The 14,067-nt window shown below is 43.8% G+C and overlaps 1 long non-coding RNA gene across 1 annotated transcript; it reads right to left on the reverse strand.

Moving 5' to 3' along the window:
• Positions 1-7,431: 7,431 nt before the first annotated feature.
• Positions 7,432-7,920, reverse strand: LOC125121201 (uncharacterized). The gene is made up of 2 exons (XR_007133398.1): positions 7,835-7,920; positions 7,432-7,576 (listed from the first exon to the last, which is right to left on the reverse strand). It is a non-coding gene; the product is annotated as an uncharacterized LOC125121201 (long non-coding RNA).
• Between the last annotated feature and the right edge of the window lie 6,147 nt (positions 7,921-14,067).

A 14,067-nucleotide genomic window follows, 5' to 3' on the forward strand; every position in this document is an offset into this window, starting at 1 on the left:
TTCCTTATTTAACTTCGTGTTAGTTTCAGTCAATTATTTGCCTTTCTGGGAGCTGGGACTCCAGAGCTTTTGCTATAACTTCTAGCTTTTTCTCTTGGAAACTTGAGCGTATTATGTGATGTCTTACTGGTGATATTAAAAAAAAAAAAAAAACCTCAACAAGAAGAGAGAAGAGTAATGGGTGTGTGTGTTTATACACATATAAAATAAGTGCATGCAAATTGTTTTATGATGGTTTTGGTTTTATTGGGTGGTTCTTTCTGCTAAAAGGGTTTATAGCTAATGTTGAGTGCGAATAAGGAAATCACTGAAATAAAGAGCATGGGAATTAGGAAGTTCCAAACTACTTCCTTCTTGTCTGGGGAGTAAAACACTACCTCATCCTGATAAATCAATAAGGGAGCAGAGGTCTTCAAAGGCATCTCTCCATGACAAGATTATTTCTCTTCCTCTAACAGCATGTTGGGGGTTAATGCGGAGCTCGGAGAAAAATGAACCTTAGGGAACATCTTCAGTGGTTAGACTTGAAAGTCAACATTGACTAGAAAGCTTCCTTGAGTACAGGTGTCCCCAATACCCAGTCCAGAAAGCTAAAAAAAAAAATGTTGTACCTTTATACCTTTGTACCTTTATATCCCATAGCCATAAAGATACAATTTTCTACCATAATAAATCTGAAACAATTATAAAGGTGCATTGTAAAAAAAAAAATAAGTTTTAATTTAGAATTTCAGTTCTGCTATGAGCAATGATGAACTAGGTGATTCTCACGAACTCCCCAGTGAGAACAGTTGGGAAATGCAATGATGACGCTCAGGAAGGCACCAGAGGACAGAAAGGGCAATGAGGAATGGCAGGTCAAGGTCTAGGAAAGGATGGGAAGCTTAGGAGAATAACAGGGGGCCACTTTTCCAGAACCATGAGATGATTTCTAAAGCCAAGCCTAAGTGGCCAAAAGTTCAAGAAGATCTTGAAGACTGAAGGGCCAGCAGAACAAAGGGGAATTCAGGGTCCGCAGTATAGAAGAAAGACCCTGGAAAGTTCTCTACATTCACACTCTAGAAATAGATGCAAAATTCAGAAACAAGCCAGCCCTCACAGGAAAGAAAGTCCAGCTCATTTTCTCAACCTCTAACTGGATTGAGGAGATTATTCATGCTGAAACTGTAGCCTAGGTGATGATCAGAATTAAATATAAAATTGGAGGGAAACAGTGTCTTAAAGATCTTCACATTATCTCTGCAACTTTTCACATGCAATGTATGGGACAAATAAAAAGCAACTAAACTTTAACATAACATCATGAACCATTTCAATGAATACCTTCTAAAGGATTTCTACAACAAAAATAAGAATAGTGAATATGCAGTGTTGGAGAGAATTTTGTAATAGTGGGGGAAGAACACAATTTTATTTGAAAACTATATTAGCTTACTACCCAGCATATTTGTGTCACTTTTTAAAAAATTTTTCATTGGAATATAGTTGACTTATAATGTTGTAGTAGTTTCAGGTGTACAGCATAGTGAATCAGTTATGTATAAAAATATCCATTCTTTTTTCCCATATAAATTATTACAACCTACTGAGTAGATTTCCCTGAGCTCTACAGTAGGTTCTTGTTAATCATCTATTTCATACAATGGTGTGTATATTTATTCCCATCCTTCCAATTCCTCCCTACTTTCATGGTTTCCACTATGGTGACCATAATATTGGTTTTGGTTCCATGTCTTGGCTATTGTAAACAGTGCTGCAATGAACACAGGGGTGTATGTATCTTTTTGAATTATGGTTTTCTCTGGATAGATGCCCAGGAGTGGGATTGCTGGATTATATAGTAGAGTGATGCATGCTAATGTTGTTTAAGGCACCATCATGGTGCCATGCCATTTTAATTTTTAAATATTTCTCCATACATCCTATAAACATAGAGAAAAAAAGTCTGAACGGCACAGGGCTTAAGTAATGGTGATTTGGGTGATTTTCCCCTCACATTACTTTTTATGTTTAATTTGATTTCTTGCACAAAATACATTATTACATGTGTAACTGTAATGAGTAATTATAAGAAATACCACTTATTTCAATGTAATAAAAACATTATTAGGATAATTACATGATTGTACCTTGGGTTTTCTCCTCAGACTGTTTTCAAGGTGTGTAATTTTGACAGAAATATTTGGTAATATTAAGGTAGAATTGTAGCATTTTACATAGTGGCTAGTAAGCATTAAGTCTGACAAAACTGAGCAGAGGCCCCCAAGAGATTCCAGAGAACACATAAGCCCTTAAATGATGGACTCCACACCCATGCCAGCCATCTGCAGTAGTAAACCTCAAGTGCACAACCACTTATTCTTGGGACTAAAGCTTCTAAAATGTTGAACCTGCAATCCAAAATCTATAAAATAGAAAAAATTATGGATGCGTAATTATGCATTACACATTTCTGTATAATTACGTGTTGATTCATATCACTCATTTTAAATGTCTTCTGGACAGGCATAACTGTACACATTTAATGTATGCAAATCAACACTCAGAATGGCCTTTCAATGTATGTGTACAGGTGAATGACTAAATGGTATTCATAAAGAAGAAATATTAAAGAAACTGTTGGTAGTTTAGAACCTTACATTTGCATCACTTCAAAATGATTTCTTATGTCTCATCTCATTCCCAGTTCAGTTACAAGACCACGAGGTTAATTAATAATCACCATCAGAGAATGCATTTAGGAATAATTCAGTTACTTTCATTTAACAAATTCACCTATTTACATATACAAAGTTCATATCCACAGTTATATGTCATAGACAGAATGTCCAAAATGTCCCTGGAGTCTGTACACACCTCCACATTCCCACAGTGGACATTCTAGTTTTGACCTCTTCATCCCTTGCCTACACTTTCTCTTCCCCCTAACCTGTCCCATCACATACACTGCTCTCCAGCATCCTCTAGATAAGCACAGATCTAGTAACATCCCTCCTCTGATTAAAAACCCAGCACCCCCTCCCACTCTCCACCTCGTGCCTCACCTAGGGGGCCTGCTGCAGACCACGGCAGGTAAAATGATCTCTCTAAAAACATATGTTTTAAGACATATGCACTTTTTTCCATTCTAATCTATAATTTATACTTGTTGGATTTAATACAAAGATCATGGTTTGGACTGTTTCCATTTTTAGGAAAATACGCCATGGCAAGCTGATCTTACACCTTCAGAAAACCTCTGGCACATGGCCACTGACTCCTCATGTCCTGATGGACAGACACCCAGGCCAGGGCCCAAGGCATGATCTAAACTCTACAGAAGCACTCAACACACCTCACATTTGACACACCTCAAGCTCAGCACCTCTCCTGTCCATGGTATGAACTCACCTCAACCCTCTCACCAAGAGATAACCCTATCCTTCATATTGCAAGGTGTCTCTCTAGAACATCATTCTTACAAAAGAGGTGGGAACTCTACCCAATATTCTGTGATAATCTACAGGGGGAAAGAATCTGAAAAAGAATGGATGTGTGTGTATGTATAAGTGAATCACTTTGTTGTACAGCAGAAATTATCACATTGTAAATCAACTATACTTCAAAAAAACCTTTAAAAATGGGAAAAAAAGGAAACTTTATGGAGTTCCCAATGTAGCTCAGTGGTAACAAACCCAACTAGTATCCATGAGGACACGGGTTTGATCCCTGTTCTCACTCAATGGGTTAAGGATCCAGCGTAGCTGTGATCTGTGGTGTAGGTCACAGACAAGGCTTGGATCCTCCATTGCCATTGCTGTGGTGTAGGCCAGTAGCTACAGTTCTGATTCAGCTCCTGGCCTGGGAACTTCCATATGCCATGGGTGCAGCCCTAGAAAAACAAAGAAAGAGGGAAAGAAAAAAGAGAAAGAAAGAAAGAAAGAAGGAAGGAAGGAAGGAAGGAAGGAAGGAAGGAAGGAAGGAAGGAAGGAAGGAAGGAAAAAGAGGGAGGAGGGAGGGGGGAAGGGAAGAAGGAAGGAAGAGGGAGGGAGAAAGGAAGGCAGGTTGGTGGTTTGGTCAATACCACATCCTCTTTCATAAATTCTCAATAAACATAAGCATATTCAATTTTCTGAAAAATTGCATTGGCAACAAAACTGAAGCCAAGGTCAACTGGGAGCCAGAATTCCACAGAACACACCCTGTCGAGCCTGTGCTGTCCTCAATACATGCTCAGTCTTTCCTCCCCTTGTTCACCTTACCTGGAAAACCTTGCCTATTTTCCAAATGACAAACACCTACTCACCTTCAGAAATCTTAATCCTAGCCACCTTCCCTAGAGGTAAATACTTCCTTTGGCTATGTGTATCTTCACCACTTTGTACAGACATCTGTGTTCAATAACACATGAGGTAATCTTGGATTTACATATCAGTCTCCCTAGAGAGACTGTGAATTCTAGAAGTAGAAATAATCCCTTTAACCATATATCAATTTCCAGAATCTAGCAAAGTCCACAAGAAGGGTTCAATAAGCATATGTGGAATAAGTTCATGAACAAGTAAATAATCTTCCACGAAAAGATACATAGAGTCATATGTCATCTCCCTATTACTCTAGCCAGGAAATCTCTGCTGGCAGAAATGGGAATAATAACAAGATTTTTTTGGGGGGGAGGGGGGATGGTTTCCACAACAGCCCAGTGAGAATGGACAAAGGACACCTGGAACTGAATTTGTAAAGAGAACCTGATACCTGTTAAGGCTTTGCCACAGCAATTGCTTCTGTGTCACTGTATCTCTGTCCAGGGTCCTGAGAGCCCAGCTGGAAAGCCCTGGCTCTGCTTCAAAAGGAGACAGAGCCAAGTACAGCTGGAATACAAATGTTTGCATATTTCATTATTTCTGATATAGAGACCTTCTTTCTTTTTTCACCCAGGATCTCAGGACAGTCACATTTGATCAGTTACACTCAGCCAGTTTAAATAAATTAAGCTGACTTTGTTCTGCAAAACAAGTTAAGGAAAGGAGGCAGGAGATGCAAAGTACTTTCCAAGCAGAGATGTGGGTTTTCCTCAGGGCCCTGCCTCTTACCAATGAGCAACCTTAGGCAACTGACCACACCTTTCTAGGCACTGACATTCTGACCTATGAGTCACTACATAATGAAGATCAAGCAAACTTTCAGTGAATCATCAGGGTGTAGCAAGCATTTTCTCTTATTTAATCCTCTCAAAACCTGTGAAGTGGGGATTATTCTCATTTTACAATGAAGAAACAGGGCTTAAAAAGGTAAAGTATATTTGCTCAAGGCCACTACATGAATTCACAGCACTGCCTGGATGAGAAGTTCAACACATTCATGGTTAGATCCACAGCCAAGGTGAGACCAAGGCTTTCTCCCCTCCCCTCCTGCCCAACAATGACCTCTGGCTGCTAAAACCTGTCTTCACAAATGCTTCTCTAATACCAGACTATTGATGACACACAGTGTTTTTTGTTATTTTAATTTTTTTTCTAAAAATATGTGTGTGGTGTATACACACACACACACATATGACTGGGTCACTTTGCTGTACAGCATAAATTGGCACAACACTGTAAATCAACTATATTTTTTTAATTTTTCTAACTTGACAAATTTTGCATTTTATTACTTTTTAATTGTCACATCTTGTAACCCTAGCTTATGTCTAAACTTCTCATGCAAACCAAAATACCTCAAGTAACCTGATTCCTTAAGGGGCTCTTAAAGATGCAGAGGTACCCAGGAAGAAGCCTGCAGCTTCCTGGTGAGTGGGCTTCTCACCAAAAGAGCCTGCCACAGCCCTAAGGGGTCTGCTCCCTGGCTGGGTAGCACTGCCTCTCCACATCCTAGCCAGCCAACACAAGGACCATTCCAAGAGGCAGCTGTGGTGCATGCTCATGCATGTTCACACACACACAGTGAGGCTGTCTGGGCCAACTCTAGGCAAATGGGGTGGAATGGGTTCACTTTCTTTCCACCTGTGTAGCTTGTGAGCTCAGCTCGTGGTCCTACCATGTGTGGTGTAGGGTATTTTGTTTGGTTTGTATTGATGAAAATGACCATAGTCATGTGTTTAACTTCATGGTCTCTCAAAGTTGCCTCCACATTTTTTGGGTCATCTCAATGACAAATGTTGGGCTGTACTGTCCAGTTAATTAGCAGGAAAGTACAGACTTGAGATGTTTAAGAAACTTACCTAAGACCAATCATCCAGAAATGAGCAGAGCCAGAACCTGCCAAGGCTCCCAAGAATAAATCTTTGAGTTCCCTGAAGTAACAGAGAAGCTGCTCCATAAAGTACCTGCCTCCCAAAATGCCAAAGAGCCTGTGACCCTCCAAAGCCCCCGCACCTCCATTTTTCTGTCCTGGCTCTGCTCAATACCAGGACTGTTTCTCAATTTTAAACTAGGTTAAATAATGCAACATGATCAGTGTGGCAGAATGAGTACTCCCTATGTGCAGGATTGTGAAATATCATCTGTCTTTTATACCTCTAATCTGAATACCTCTGGTGGCTTTTGGCACTTTCTACCTGTTGTAGCTTTTCTTGCATCTCCTTCCTACCACGCTCCTCCCCCAGGAACACAGCTATCCTTACACACTGCTCCAGAGCCAAATCCCATGCCTTGTACAGGCTAGACACTGAAACCCATTTAAAATGACAACCGCTTCTGCAAACTATTTGAATGGTATGAAGGACATGCCAATGACAACTTAATATCCAAAGCAGCCTAGAAGAGCCGAAGAACAAACTTACCCAGATATTACACAGATCTACCAATTGAAGTGGGCACTAATAAATCCACAAGAAGCCCATGGGGCTGGAAGCAGCTGCCTGAAGATGCAGACAGTGCGTCCTGGCTGTGGAGCCCTGCTCAGACTCTGAGTAGGTCAACCTTCACTACCTTTGCCAGGAAGACAAAGAGTGACCATCATTGGAATTGGGGAGGGGGTATAAATGCTCATTGCTGGCCCTCTGGCAGTTGGATGGATGAACGAACTGTCAAGCCCAGGGCCAGGTCTCTACCCAGAGAAGTTACATCCCGGGGGCAGCAGAAAAACCTAGAAATGCCTACTTTGCCTACCAAACGTCGGACAGCATGCCAACATTTATACCATAATATATATGACCATTCAGATCTGTTCTTGTTTAATTCCCTGCTCAGAACAGGGATACTAGTGCCCAGAGTTTGTAAGCAGCGGGAAAGGCGGGTCTGAAGCACTGGAGAACACGTGGCCCGGCTCACCGGGTTCCTCCTGGGCGACTGGGAAACCGAGGCAACCGGCAGCGGAGAGGCCAGGGCCAGATTGACAGCGCGGGCCCGCCGCGCCCCGGGCCAGCGAGAGCGTCCCGACCAACCCATTCCGCCCGGAGCCTCCACCGCCCCTCGGAATCCCAGGCGGGGAGAGGGAGCCGGGCCGGTACTCACCACGTCCATGATCTGCAGGAGACTCAGGGAGAAGTAGACAGTGAGCGGCTGCGAGTCGTTGGCCACGGGCCTCTCCAAGGGATTGTAGTTCTTGACCAGGTCCTTGTAGAGCTTCCTCTGAAACTCGCCTTGCAGAGACACTTCAGGAGAGGACAGCCGGGCGGGCTGCTCAGGGAAGGCCGGCGGGGGTGCGCCCCACGCCCCCTGCCAGGGACCTCCGCCACCCAAGCGGCGCAACACAGATGCGCGGGGCTCGCCCTCCCCCTGCATCACCCCCCGATCCCCCTGTCGGGCGCGAGCCCCCGAACCTGGCCCCTGAGCGGGGCGCCCAAAGCCGCCCAGGATGTGCCCAGGATCCCGCGAAAGGAGTGGAGGACGGGGAGAGCCAAAGGGTTTACCGTGCATGAGCGACGCGACCAGCGCCAGGCACACCGAGCGGCGCATGTTGGAGCCCGAGCTACAGCCGGTAGCCGCGCCCGCGTCTCTGCTGTTGGCTCCGGCCGCCTGCGCCTGCGGCCGCTGAGCCGCCTCTCCCCACTCGGCTTGCGCGCCTTTAAAGAGCGGAGCGCGCGCCCCGCCCCGCCCCGCCCCCGCGCGACTCTCCACGTGATTAGCCCCACCCCCGTCTCCACCACCACCACCACCGCCCCCCTACTCCCGCGCCCTCCTCTCCCCGCACCTCTACTCGCCCGCGGACCCCGGGCTGCTCGGCGGCCGCAGGGGGAACTGCAGCCTCCGCGCGCGAGAGAACGAGCGCCCCCGCCCCACCTCCGTCTCCACCGAGAGGTCCCCGCTCACCGGAGGCTGCCCGCGGCCGGGTTTGCCGGCCCCCTCGTCCTTGTCCCCACTCCGCTCCCTCTTGCCCTCAGTTGGAAGCCACGCCGGGCCGCAGGGAGAACGCTGGACCATTCTGGGTTTGGTTCTCCCGGCCCTCTCACCCCCACGCAAGCGGCAGGGTGCAGCGTCGGAGAACCGGGAACCCACAGGTTCGCAAGTCCCCCGGAGAGAGAGACAGGCCCGAGATAGGCCCCTCCTACCTGCCCGCCAGTCGCGGATATTCTTTCAGCAACCATTTGCTGGGCTTTGCCAGCCTGATTCTCAGTTTTGGAAGTGCCCGGAGGGGAGGCATAGTTGTCCGGGGAGGCTTCCTCCCCACAGGAGAGACTGTGAGAGTGTGCGATGGAGTTCCTGGTGTATAATCGCCTTGTGTTTGGTAGTTTTTTTTTAAAGGCGATTCAAAGGTTGTATGTTAGGTACACTCCTTGGACCCCTTGCTGGGAGGGACAGTGGAAACTTGGAGTGTGAACCAGGGGCTTTTTTTTTTTTTTTTTTTTTTTTTTTTTTAAGCCCTGGAGAATTAATTGCCAAGGGGAGGTCACAAAGAAGAAGCAAAGGGGTCAGGGTCTTAGTCATGTCCCAGATGCTGAGAAGGCGTGCCTGGTTCTGGAAGAGGATGGAAAGAGATGGTGGCCCAGGAGAGCCTTTTAAGAGTGGTGGGAAGCTTTGTCCCGCTTGGCTCATAGCAAATCTGTTGGCAGAAGGATGAGGGAAGAGGGGTTTCTGTGTGCCCCCCTTGTTGCAGACCTGGGTTCTTGGCTTTCCTTAATGAATAGAAATCAGTAAGAGGCCAGGCAAGAAATTCAGGCAAGGTCTAAGGTTCCTGCTGCTTGTTTCCCTTGCTCTCTGGCTGGGGGAGGGTGTGCTGCCAGAGGAGTGCTTGGGTGGTTTGCCCATACCTTTGGTGGTGGTGTTGTGGCATGGTTGTACCCTGATTTTGCTCCCCCTCTTCAGAAGTGGCAGTTTATTTATTTATTAGTTTCTTTGTATCTTATTGTCCATAACTTGTCCATTTGGGCAGGCATGCAGTTAATTTTTCTTTGTATTTTGTTTCTCCAGAGGATGTTGTCTAGGTGAAGAGCTGCTGCAAAGGGTCCCAGGTCCCATCCTGTCTCAACCTTTAGGGGCATCGGCAGCTCACCTTCCTCAGGAATGAAAGAATCTGAGCTTCACTAGGAGCTGGGGTCTCACTGGGCCAGCAGAGGCAGTGCCCACATTTCTGAAGTGCATAAGGCACAGATTCTGGATAGCACCAAAAACTAGGGCAAGGACTTTCCAAAAATGGTGCCCTTGAATTAACCCTGGCAGCAGGAATGGGCGACTTAGCCCGTATTTGATTTGGAAAAACGAGACATATGTCAGCCTGGCAATGAAAGTGTCTTATAGCTAAATTCACACCTGCTAAGTGATGCATGTATAAATAGATAATTGGTATAGGACTTTGATAAATGCAGTAGGATCCTAGAGGAAGCAAGAATTCATTCTTTCTGGAGAGGCTTCACAGAAGAGGTGACAGCTGACTTGGGCTTGCCTCAAAGGAAGTGTTCTCCTGGGGATGGGGATACCAGGGCAGGGAGTCCTGGTGAACAGACAGGCATGCTCTTAGCTTTATCTAGCTCCTGAGTTCCAACACCATCTGTGGCCGTCTGGAACACACAGAGCTGCCATGTGGAAAGAAATAAGCTGCATGGTGTTGACTGCTGGCAAAAAGGGAGTCAGACAAGGAAAATGATATTCAACAATGGAATAGAGGAGCGTAAGAAGCATCATTGGAAGACTCTCACTGGCACACCACCTTCACTGGTCCTGTGAATGCAGCACTCACTCTCCTACAAGCACCCTAAAAGCCCTGCTTTCCATCCTAGAGGGATATGAGCCCAGAGAGACCAAGGGATTTCATATATGTGGAGTATGGTCATGGGGATCACATTCTGAAAGCATCATTAACTCCTTGCCTCCTTTGTACCCCATAATATCAGAAAACTCAAATTACATTTCCAGTGGGACAAGAGGTCAATCTATGTACAGTTCTTCCTCAACTTATAATTGGGGTTACATCTGATAAACCCATTATAAGTTGAAAGTATTGTAAGTCAAAAATGCCTTTAGGCGTAGGTTGCAGCTGCAGCCCAGATTCAACCCCTGGCCTGGAAATTTCCATATGCTGAGGTTGTGGCCATAAGAAAAAAAATGCATTTAGGAGTTCCTGCTGCAGCTGAGTGGATTAAGAATCTGACTAGTATCTATGAGGATGTGGGTTCAATCCCTGGCCTTGCTCACTGGATTAAAGGATCTGGCATTGCTGTGAGCTGTTGTGTAGGTTGCAGACGCAGCTTGGATCCAGAGTTGCTGTGGCTGTGGTGTAAGCCAGCAGCTGCAGCTCTGATTCGAGCCCTAGCCTGGGAACTTCCATATGCAGCAGGTGTGGCCCTAAAAAAAAAAAAGAACAAAGAGAAAAAGAAAATGCATTTAATACATCCTAACTTACCAACATCAAGCTGAGCCTGGCCTCCTATCCTTGAGTGTGCTCAAAACACTTACATTAGCCTACAATTTGGGTAAAATCATCTAAGATAAAATGTTTATAATAAAGTGTTTGACTGTCTCATGAACACCGTCCTGCAAGTGAAAAACATAATGATGGTAAGTGGTATCAGTTGTTTATCCTCATGATCACATGACTGCCCTCACTGTCCCTGCCCAACATCGCAATAGAGTATGGTCATATATTGCTAGCCTGGGGAAAGATAAAAATACAAAATTTGTAGTACGGTTTTTCCTGAATGCAAATTGCTTTCACACCATCGTAAAGTCAAAAAAATCATTAACTCGAACCATCCTAAATTGGGGACCATCTGTGCTGATTTATTGCCCTGTGCTCTGCTAGGTGCTTATAGCATAACAAGTATGATCCATCCACTTCACTCAGGTTACAATTTAGAGTCAATGTGATTGTGGAAACTGAATTCCAGTCTGTGCTGTGCCAAATAATGAGTTTCTGTGAGTTTGGCTATTCAGGCAGACCTCGTTTTATTGCAGTTCACAGATATTATGCTTTTATAAATTGAATGTTTGTGGAAATCCTATATTGAGTAAGTTTGTTGACATCATTTTATCCAACAGCATTTGCTCACCTCATGGCTCTGTGTCACATCATTTTGGTAATTCTTACAATATTTCAAATTTTTAATTAAATTACATTCTTTATGGTGATACAGTGATCTGTGATCAGTAATCTTTTTTTTTTTTTTTTTTTTTTGGCCATACCACAGCATATGAAAGTTCCTGGCCTAGCCACAGCTGCAGCTGTGGCAATGCTGGATCCTTAACCCACTGCAATGATCCAGGGATGTGATCAGTGATAACGTGTTACTGTTGTAGTTGTTCTGGGGCATCACAGACCATCTCATGAAGATGCAACCTTAATCAACAAAGGTTGTGTGTTCTGACTGATCCCCTGACCAGCCATTCTTCTCTCCATCTCCATGGGGCTCCCTATTTCCTGAGACAGAAAAATAATGATGTTAAGATAATAATACTTTGCAGTGGCCTCTAAGTGTTCAAGTGAAACAAAGAGGTGCATGTCTCCCCACTTTAAATCAAGAGGCTAGAAACACTTAAGTTTAGTGAGAAAGGCATATCAAAAGCCAAGATAGACTGAAGCTAGAACTCTTGAACTAACAGTTAACCACACGTTGTGAACAAAAAGGGAAAATTTCTTGAAGGAAATTGAAAGTGCTACTCCAGTGAACACAGGGATGATAAGAAAGCAAAGCAGGCTTCTTGCGTGATACATACAAAGTGTTTAGTGGTCTGGATAACAACCACAACACTGGTTGATCTCTGGATAGAAGATCAAACCAGCCACAACATGCACTTAAGCCAAAACCTAATCCAGAGCACAGGCCTTAATTATTTTCAATTCTATTAAGGTTGAGAGAAGTGAGGACCCTGCAGAAGAAAATTTACACCTAGCGGAGGATGTCTCATGAGGTTTAGGAAATAAGCCATCTCTATAACAAGAGTGAAACAGCAATGAAACAGCAAGTGCTGATGTAGCAGCTGCAGCAAGTTATCCAGAAGCTACCTCAGATAATCATGAAGGTGGCTGCACTAACCACAGATTTTCAATGTAGACCAAACTTTCTTTTTAATGGCTGAAGTAATATTTCATTGTGTATATGTACCACAGAGGTCTTCTGTCTCCACTCCTCTGGTCCATGGACTTTAGGTGTGTTTGGCATGTCTTGTGGCTACTGTGAGTTACAGTGCCTGGTCAGTGACCAGTTATGGTACAATGTATATTTTCAATGGTTTATGGTTTTGGTCGTGGATTGGATGCCTGTGGAGTGGTAGTGCTATATTAAAGTGGTAAGTTTTATTTTAGATTGTTCTGAGGGAAATCTCCAGTCTGTGTTCACAGTGGTTGCAAACCAAATTACATTCCCACCATAGTGTAAGAGGGATTCCCTTTTGTCTCCACAGGGACCCTCTCCAGTATTTATTGTATAGATTTTTGATGATGGCCATTCTGGCTGGTGTAAGGTGGTTACCGCAACTCAAGTGGGTTTTGATGTGCATGTCCTCTAATAATGAGTGATGTTGAACATTTTTTCATGTGTTTTGTTGGCCACTGCCGTATGGCTTCTTTGGAGACTTGTCTGTTTAGATCTTCTGCCCATTTTTTTTGATGGGTTGTTGGGTTGTGTTTTGGTATGTGAGCTGCAGAAGGTGTTTATAAATTCTGGAGATTAATCCCTTGTCAGTTGATTCACTTGCAAATATTTTCTCCCATTCTGTGGGTTGTCTTTCCCTTTTGTTTGGGGTTTCCTTTGCTGTGCAGAAACTTTTAAGTTTAATTAAGTCCCATTTGTTTATTTTTGTTTTTTATCGTCAGTACTCTAGGAGGTGGATCTGAGAAGATATTGCTGTCGTTTAGTTACAGAGTGTTTGGCCTATGCTTTCCTCTAAGAAGCTTTATAGTATCCGGTCTTATATTTAGGTCTTTAATCCCTTTTGAGTTTATTTTTGTGTGTGGTGTTAGGAAGTGTTCTAATTTCATTCTTTTACATGTGGCTGTCCAGTTTTCCCAGCACCACTTATTGAAGGGACTGTCTTTTCTCCATTGCCTCCTTTGTCATAGATTAGTTGGCTGTAGGTACATGGGTTTAATTCTGGGCTTTCTATCCTGTTCCACTGGCTTTATTATTTATTTATTTATGTCTTTATTTATTTCTGTCTTTATGCCAATACCATATGTTTTGATGACTGTAGCTTTGTAGTATAGTCTTGAAATTAGGGGAGTCTGATTCCTCCAGCTCACTTTTCTTTCTCAGGATGGCTTTGGCTATTCTGGGTCTTTTGTGCTTTCCAACAAACTTTAAAACATTTTGTTTGAGTTCTGTGAAAGAATGTCCTTGGTAATTTGATAGGGATTTCATTGAATCTATAGATCGCCGTGGGTAGTATAGTCATTTTGATAATATTGACTCTTCCAGTCCAAGAGCATGTATGTCTTTCCATCCGTTTGTGTCATCTTTGATTTCTTTCATCAATCCGTCTTACAATTTCCAGAGTACTCTTCTTTTGTCTCTTTAGGTAGGTTTATTCCTAAGTATTTTATTCTGTTTGATGTGATGGTAAATGGGATTATTTCCCTACTTTCTCTTTCTGTTCTTTTGTTGTTAGTATTAGAAATGCAGTCAATTTCTGTGTATTAATTTTGTATCCCGCAACTTTGCTAAATTCATTGATGAGCTCTAACAGTTTTCTCATAGCATCGGGACACCAATCA

Source organism: Phacochoerus africanus, chromosome 2, assembly GCF_016906955.1.
Source record: "Phacochoerus africanus isolate WHEZ1 chromosome 2, ROS_Pafr_v1, whole genome shotgun sequence".
In the NCBI taxonomy this organism is placed as follows: domain Eukaryota; kingdom Metazoa; phylum Chordata; class Mammalia; order Artiodactyla; family Suidae; genus Phacochoerus; species Phacochoerus africanus.